Consider the following 9,814-nt stretch of genomic DNA (forward strand, 5'->3'; position numbering starts at 1 on the left):
GTTGGCCTAAATACATTCTAAAAGGGGTGTGTGTGCTGCTGGTTGAAGCCACACGACCCCTCATTTCATATAGTTAAAGGCGTTACAAAATAAAGGCTAGACGCCCTATTGTGATACCGTATTCTTGAATAAGTCGTTTGGAGTTTATGTTGTATATTGTTGGTATGAATTGCTGCAGGTTGTTGTTTTTGGTTGGCTGTAGGTCTTAGGGACCTAATTGGAAATTCGGATAGGGCACATTATAGGGGAGGTGCTGCCCAATTTTCGTTAACGCCTAAACAAACTAAAGAACTAGTCGAGGAAACGACTAAGGAAATAGATTCTATTGATGCTGAGGTGTAACCTAAGATGCTGGAAAGTTAAGAAGGGTTGATATTCATATTACCTTTCTGTTGGATAGGTTCAAAGGACGATGAGGCGAACAGGATAAGGAATAACTTAGACAAGGTATGTAAAGCTTTCTTTTGGCATGTTTTGATATAAGTTCGTACAGCTATCTTTCTTTCCTTTTGGCAATGTTTAGCCTTAAGTGAATTGTATATGAAGTGCGGGGATAATTCCATTCCCAGAATTCCGAGTATGCCTCATAACCCCTATCCACTGTTCAGTATTAGAGTTCTTATGAAGATTAAGTATTACCTAGTAGGGCTTCTATATGTCAAAATATAATGTGTGGGAAGGTATCTCTCATTCCCAGTGAGATGTATTTGATACGAAAATGAGATTACGATTCCATAGTCGTTCACCGAGCCCCATGAAGGGCCGAGTATGAAATATGTATATGAAGATCACCTGAAGGAAAGTCCAGAGGTATGTGAAGCTTTGTTTTGGCATATTTTTGGAATAAGTATGTAGAGCCTACTCTTTCTCTTCTTTTGGCATGTATTCAAGTTAAGTAATGAATGGTGTGAGCTTGAGGGTAAATCTACTCATACATGCCAAGCGTAATTCATGACCCTTATTTACTTCTTGATGAAAGCACTCCTACAGTAATTGAACTAAGGCTTCTCAAGCTTCCTTACGTTAGGAAGTGATGGGTAGGTAAAGCTATCCTTCCTTTCTCTGGAGACGTGTTTGGCATGGGAAAGAGGTTATAGCGCCATGGTTGTTCACCAAGGCCCATGATGGGCCGAGTATGAAATATGACTATGATGACCAGATAAAGGAAAGTACAGACTGTGTAGAGTTCATTCTCTTTCTTCTTTTGGCATACCTTAGCTATAAGTTAAACATGATACGATCTCTGAGGTAATGATCTAGCTTGCATATGGTTACTTACTACTCTGCTTGTGCATAAGGTTTACATATATTTACTGAGTCCCATAGAGAGTCGGGTACGACCGAAGTCCCAAAAAGGGGCCGGGTATGATATAAGATGATATAAATATTCACCGAGTCCCAAAAAGGGCCGGGTATGACCGAGCCCCACCAAGGGTCGGGTATGCTATGTAAATGCAATGATAAGATGACATGATTATAGACCGAGTCTCATTAAAGAGCCGGGTACGGTATAGTTATGCATATGGTGACATAAGGATAGATTTGTAACACCGAGTTCCGCAATGGGCCAGGTGTGGAATATCATACTGAGATACATGACCTCATTTTAGATGGTGCAGGTAATGTGATTTACTAATTGTTATAATTGTTTTCTGCATCCCTACTTTAGCTATTGTCTCAGTTATGAAATGTTATGCTTTATATACTCAGTACATGTATCGTACTGACCCTCTTGCTTCGGGGGGGCTGCGTTTCATGCCCGCAGGTAGGGCTGTACAGGGCAAACCGATAAACCGCACCAAACCGACAAACCGAACCAAACCGGAAAAAAAAAATGACTAGTGGTTTGGTTTGACTTGGTTTGGTGTTTGAAAAAAAAACCCGACCATTATAGGGTTGGTTTGGTTTTAACTAAAAAAAGTCAAACCGAACCCAAACCGACCCGATTATAGATATACTACTTTTAAATTATGTTATACATAAAAATATTTATTAAAATGTAATTTATAAATGTTTTTTTAATTTTTTTTATAATTTTTGTTTTCTTTCTTACATTTATATTTGGACTTGAGAAGCCCATCTAAATAATATACAAAAAAAGCTCATCTTATAAAGTTAAAACTTCAAACAGTGTTCTGCGTCCATCTTATATGTTGATATTTTGTACTAGAACTCTTTTTAAGAAACACTGCTCTATGCTTTTTATTAGATACTATGAAAAATCCGAAAAACCCGAAAAAACCCGAGAAACCCGAAAAAACCAAAAAAAAATGATATTGAAAAACCCAACTTTTATTGGTTTGGTTTGGTTTATAGATTTAATAACCCGACATAAATGGTTTGATTTGGTTTGTAAAAAATCCGAACCAACCCGGTCTATGTACACCCCTACCCGCAGGTACAAATGTTCATTTTGGAGATCCATCAGCTTAGGATTTCCTCTCAGCTACATTGGAAGCGCTCCACTTTTCTGGAGCCTAACTTTTGATACTGGTCATGTAACATGTATATATTTGTATATTCAGGGGTACGGCGGGGGCCCTGTCCCGCCATATATTGTTGTTACTATGCTTAGAGGTCTGTAGACATATTGATGGAGGTTGTTTGTGAGTTCATTTCGATTGTGCCTATACGACATATTTTGAATATTTCCATGTTACAGCAGCCTTGTCGGCTTGCATGCCCTTATATGTTATAACACGAGTAAAAGGGGCCACCAGTACACGAAAAAGTTTTTACCCATTGGGGTTTTTGTGAGCAACATCACTTTGTTCATAGTCCAATTTGACTATAGTCGACAGTTACGTAAATGGAGGTCCAGGTCAGACCCCAGTCGTGGCCCACGGAGTTGGGTCATGACAGAAGTGGTATCAGAGCAGTTCGTCCTTGGAGTGTCTACAGACCGTGTCTAGTAGAGTCTTGTTTATCGGTGTGTTGTGCACCACATCTATACACAAGAGGCTATAGGACATTTAGGATGTTACTTTATTTCATATCTAAGATCGTGCGATAGAGCCGAGCCATAGGAAATGAAATTCCTCATACTAACCTGCGATTTTAGCAGGAGGACAACGCCGATAGAAGAAAGTAACTGACGATATTGAAAGTTACAAAGCACGCAGGTAATCAAAGGCACGAAGGACCTATGTCAGGTAAGGCATTGCAATACGATTGACATATACAATTGAAAAGTGAAAGGAAAGGTAAATAGGAAAGTGTAATATGAGTATAACTCCTTGTATAAGGCTTATTTTTGAGTGATTCAAGATGTTTTGGAAATCTATTTCATAGGGATACAACTTTCATTTAGACTCTACGACCCAGTTTTGCTTTTCTCTGGTCGAAAAATGGTGGTGAAGCATGGGGGAGCTGCTGCCCAGATTTTGCTTTGGAAATCCTACACGGACAGCTGTGAGTATTTTGGGCATATCTTTTCGTACAAAATTGTTGTAGGGGTAATTCAAAATTGTTTGCGACCTTAATACACATGTATATAACTTTAATTGAGGCCACAAATCCTGTTTCCCTCAATTAACCCTCCGAAATTAAGCGACAATATAAGACAGTGGGTTGTCCAGATTTTACGTTTTGGATAGTTTTGGTGAGTTTGACAAGTTTAACGTAAGGTGAGGCCTTTAATTTTAAATTGGAGTTTATGGTGTTGTTATAGAGGGTATTATACATTGTGTAGGTGGCTGGAAATGTGAAAATATGATAAATATGGTTGACGTCCGAACTAAACTAAATTGGAGTCGCTAGAAGTAAATTGTCGTCGAAATAAAGTGTCGTTCTTGTGAGTTGTTGCTGCAGGGGTGTAATGTATTGTTGGCCTAAATACATTCTAAAAGGGGTGTGTATGCTGCTGGTTGAAGCCACACGACCCCTCATTTCATATAGTTAAAGGCGTTACAAAATAAAGGCTAGACGCCCTATTGTGATACCGTATTCTTGAATAAGTCGTTTGGAGTTTATGTTGTATATTGTTGGTATGAATTGCTGCAGGTTGTTGTTTTTGGTTGGCTGTAGGTCTTAGGGACCTAATTGGAAATTCGGATAGGGCACATTATAGGGGAGGTGCTGCCCAATTTTCGTTAATGCCTAAACAAACTAAAGAACTAGTCGAGGAAACGACTAAGGAAATAGATTCTATTGATGCTGAGGTGTAACCTAAGATGCTGGAAAGTTAAGAAGGGTTGATATTCATATTACCTTTCTGTTGGATAGGTTCAAAGGACGATGAGGCGAACAGGATAAGGAATAACTTAGACAAGGTATGTAAAGCTTTCTCTTGGCATGTTTTGATATAAGTTCGTACAGCTATCTTTCTTTCCTTTTGGCAATGTTTAGCCTTAAGTGAATTGTATATGAAGTGCGGGGATAATTCCATTCCCAGAATTCCGAGTATGCCTCATAACCCCTATCCACTGTTCAGTATTAGAGTTCTTGTGAAGATTAAGTATTGCCTAGTAGGGCTTCTATATGTCAAAATATAATGTGTGGGAAGGTATCTCTCATTCCAGTGAGATGTATTTGATACGAAAATGAGATTACGATTCCATAGTGGTTCACCGAGCCCCATGAAGGGCCGGGTACGAAATATGTATATGAATATCACCTGAAGGAAAGTCCAGAGGTATGTAAAGCTTTTTTTGGCATATTTTTGGAATAAGTATGTAGAGCCTACTCTTTCTCTTCTTTTGGCATGTATTCAAGTTAAGTAATAAATGGTGTGAGCTTGAGGGTAAATCTACTCATACATGCCAAGCGTAATTCATGACCCTTATTTACTTCTTGATGAAAGAACTCCTATAGTAATTGAACTAAGGCTTCTCAAGCTTCCTTACGTTAGGAAGTGATGGGTAGGTAAAGCTATCCTTCCTTTCTCTGGAGACGTGTTTGGCATGGGAAAGAGGTTATGGCGCCATGGTTGTTCACCAAGGCCCATGATGGGCCGAGTATGAAATATGACTATGATGACCAGATAAAGGAAAGTACAGACTGTGTAGAGTTCATTCTCTTTCTTCTTTTGGCATACCTTAGCTATAAGTTAAACATGATACGATCTCTGAGGTAATGATCTAGCTTGCATATGGTTACTTACTACTCTGCTTGTGCATAAGGTTTACATATCTTTACCGAGTCCCATAGAGAGTCGGGTACGACCGAAGTCCCAAAAAGGGGCCGGGTATGATATAAGATGATATAAATATTCACCGAGTCACAAAAAGGGTCGGGTATGACCGAGCCCCACCAAGGGCCGGGTATGCTATGTAAATGCAATGATAAGATGACATGATTATAGACCGAGTCTCATTAAAGAGCCGGGTACGATATAGTTATGCATATGGTGACATAAGGATAGATTTGTAACACCGAGTCCCGCAACTGGCCAGGTGTGGAATATCATACTGAGATACATGACCTCATTTTAGATGGTGCAGGTAATGTGATTTACTAATTGTTATAATTGTTTCCTGCATCCCTACTTCAGCTATTGTCTCAGTTATGAAATGTTATGCTTTATATACTCAGTACATATATCGTACTGACCCCCTTGCTTCGGAGGGGCTGCGTTATATGCCCGCAGGTACAAATGTTCATTTTAGAGATCCATCAGCTTAGGATTTCCTCTCAGCTACGTTGGAAGCGCTCCACTTTTCTGGAGCCTAACTTTTGATACTGGTCATGTAACATGTATATATTTGTATATTCAGGGGTACGGCGGGGGCTCTGTCCTGCCATATGTTGCTGTTACTATTCTCAGAGGTCTGTAGACATATTGATGGAGGTTGTTTGTGAGTTCGTTTCGATTATGCCTATACGACATATTTTGAATATTTCCATGTTACAGCAGCCTTGTTGGCTTGCATGCCCTTATATGTTATGACACGAGTAAAAGGGGCTACCAGTACACGAAATTTTTTTTACCCATTGGGGTTTTTGTGAGCAGCATCACTTTGTTCATAGTCCAATTTGACTATAGTCGACAGTTACGTAAATGAGGGTCCAGATCGGACCCCAGTCGCGGCCCACGGGGTTGGGTCGTGACAACTAGCTAGGCCGTGAAGGCAATCCTACAGTGGCACGTAGTTATGAGACAAGAGACTTTATATAAAGAACCCGTATTTCGAGCCCCCACCTCAAGTTTACATTCGGTGCTAAGTCACATTCCACAGAATACATACATAGCATAGAAATCATAATTTCATATATCATAGTCATGATCATAGGTTTGATATCATAAAGTAGCTCATTTTCATAACATACATGCAATGTGAGAATTGTCCCTTCATCATTACAATCATACATACATAGACATGATTCATACTTAGAATTTCATGATCATAACTTATACTTGAAATTAGGGTAAGACATGAATGCATGATCAATTGACTTGAAAATCATGAAATTGACTTGAAAACATGCATGATCATAAACTTTCTTTCAGCCCATACATAATTCATATAGATAATATCATTAAAAAGTATAATTGAAAATACTCATATTTTATATCATAAATCCTAGAAATCAAAATAGGAGTATTCATGAAAAAACTCTTCAATTTAATGCAATAACCATCAATTTATATCAAAATAGACTCATAATCATAATTTGAATCAAAATTCATGCAATAGGAGTATAGATCATAAAATCCATAAAATACCATACTTTAATTTGATAGAAGACTTGAAAAATTGATTGGGTTTCATGGATGAAAGGATCCATGAATCAATACTCACATATCTTAAGTGAGAACACCAAATAATTTGGAAGAACTTGAGAGTTTTGATGGAGATCTTGAGTGAAATTACTTGAAGTCTTCAATGGATTCCTTGAGAGTCTTTTGTAGAGAGAAAAATATTTGAATAGGTAAATTGTAGAAGAATGAATAAAATTAGAGGTTTAGGTTTATTTATAGAGTTGAATTAGGTCGTAAAAACGTCTAGGTTCATTAGCTAATAATTTAGGAAAAGTCTAAAATGCCCTTACTAAAAATCCAACTCGGCCAAAAAACCCTTGCCAGGTCCGCGACGCGGACTAGTCGAGGACCTTTCTGTTTTATGCAGTTTCTTGAGAAATCTATCTTTTAATCTACGGGTCCTAAAAATCCACCGAGACCATTTTCCCGTGGGTTTTGACCCCCTGATCGATATTCCGAACTCGAATTTTTGAAAAAGATTAAGGATGATGCATTACTTGAGAGGCCTATTCCCAAGGCATTCTTAAGGTAGTTATGAGCCTTTTGAGGGATGTTATAATATTTCCTTATTGGGAACATTCGTCCTCGAATGAGATTCAACTAATATAGGAAGGACATGGAAAATGAACTAACAACCCAACATGAACATGAGGAAACTTCAAAAAATGCATAAAACATGTAAACTTCCTACTTAATATAAAACATAGTCTTTGAGAAAATCATTTTCATTAATCATGCATGCATATTAATGACATATGGAACTGTAGCGTAAGAGTTTAATCGATTTGATCATGAACAACTTAGTACCTTTAGGCTTGAGTGGAAGAAAAGAGATATGGACAACGCTTCATCATGTCTGATTGTTCTTCTCACGTAGCACTCTCTACTTGTTGATTCCTCCATAACACTTTGACGGATGCAACATCTTTATTTCTTAACCTCTTCACTTGCTGGTCTAAAATCTCAATCAGGACCTCCTCATAAGTCAAATTCTCTTCAATACTCACATTCTCCATTGGCATAATAGAATGTGGATCACCCGCAAACTTCCTTAACATTGACACATGAAATACCGGATGAATCAAAGCCAACTCAAGTGGCAAGTCTAACTCATATGCTACTTTGCCAATGCGCTTCAATATCCTATAGGGTCCTATATATCTAGGGCTCAACTTCTCTTTCTTACCAAACTGCACTACCCCTTTCATAGTTGAAATCTTCAAATACACCATATCATCCACATCAAATTTAAGATCTCTCCTCATAGTGTCTGAATAAGATTTTTAACGACTTTGAGCCATTTTCAATCTTTCTCTTATGAGCCTTACTTTCACCATTGCATCAACTACCAAATCTGGACCAATCAATATCATCTTACCTACTTCAAACAACCCCATTGGAGACCTACATCTCCTCCCATATAAGGCTTCAAAAGGAGTCATTTGAGTGCTAGAGTGATAACTATTATTGTAGGCAAACTCAATCAATGGTAAATGGTCATCCCAACTTCCTCTAAGATCAATCACACATCCCCTTAACATGTCCTCCAATGTTTGAATTGTTCATTCGGCTTGTCCATCGATTTGAGGATGGAAAGGAGTACTTAGCTTGACTTTAGTGCCAAGACCTTTCTAAAATGACTTCCAAAAATGTGAACTATATTGAGTACCTCTATCCGATATAATCGATAAGGGAACACTATGAAGTTTCACAAGTTCACGAATGTAAAACTTAGCATAGTCTTTCGCACCATAAGAAGTCTTGACTGGTAGAAAATGTGTCGATTTGATCATTCGGTCCACAATGACCCAAATAAAATCATTTTGCCTTCTAGTACGAGGCAAACCCATGACAAAGTCCATATTCACATCTTTCCACTTCCATTAGGAATTTTAATTTCTTGGGCTAGACCTCCTGGTCTTTGATGCTCAACTTTCACTTGTTGACAATTAGGACACTTAGCCACAAACTTCACTATGTCCTTCTTCATTCCACCAATACACTTCTCTCAAGTCACAATATATTTTGGTGGATCTCGGATGAATTGAATACCGAGAACTATGGGCCTTATTCAATATCAACTCTCTTAACCCGTCAACATTTGGAACACACAAACGACCTTGGTAATGTAGTACCCCATATTATCCTAGGGAGAAAGCCTCAACAGATTTTTTGGCAACCGACTTCTTCAATTTGATTAAAATTAAATCATTGTCTTGTTTGGCCTTCACATCTGCCGCAAGAGACGATTCTGAATCATTATGTATAAGAATGCCTGCATCATTGGAATCAACCAAACCCACACCTAAACGTGCCAATCTATGGACCTCTTTAACCAATTCCCTTTTTATCTTTCTCAACATGCGCAACGCTACCCATAGACAACCGACTAAGGGCATCGGCTACAATATTTGCCTTACCCGGATGGTACAATACGCTCATATCATAGTCTTTTAGGAGTTCAAGCCACCTCATTTGTCTAAGGTTTAAGTCTTTTTGACTCAACACATATTGCAAGCTTTTGTGGTTGGTAAACACATCAACATACACCCCATAAAGATAATGGCACCAAATTTTCAATGCAAACACGACCGCCGCAAGTTCAAGATCATGGGTTGGATAGTTTCTTTCATGCACCTTAAGTTGTCTAGAGGCATAGGCTATAATCTTACCATGCTGCATCAAGATACAACCCAAACCAACATGCGAAGCATCATAATAAAAAACAAACCCATCTGAATCTTCGGGCAATGTCAAAATAGGAGCCAACGTAAGACAATCCTTCAATATTTGAAACTTTTCTCACATTCTTCCAACCATTGGAATTTTGCCTTTTTTTATGTCAACTTAGTTAAAGGCAAATCAATAGATAAGAACCCTTCAACAAACTGTAGTATCCGGCTAAGCCCAAAAAACTTCTAATGTTCAAAGTAGATAATGGTCTAGGACAATTATTAACCACCTCCGTCTTCTTTAGATCTACTTTAATCCCATCACCGCACACCACATGGACAAGAAATGCAATCTCTCTTAGCCAAAATTCGTACTTACTAAATTTAGCGAATAATTGCTTTTTTCTCAAAGTTTGCAACACAATCCTCAAGTGACCCATAT

This window comes from Solanum dulcamara, chromosome 4 (genome assembly GCF_947179165.1).
Source record: "Solanum dulcamara chromosome 4, daSolDulc1.2, whole genome shotgun sequence".
Taxonomy (NCBI): Eukaryota; Viridiplantae; Streptophyta; class Magnoliopsida; order Solanales; family Solanaceae; genus Solanum; species Solanum dulcamara.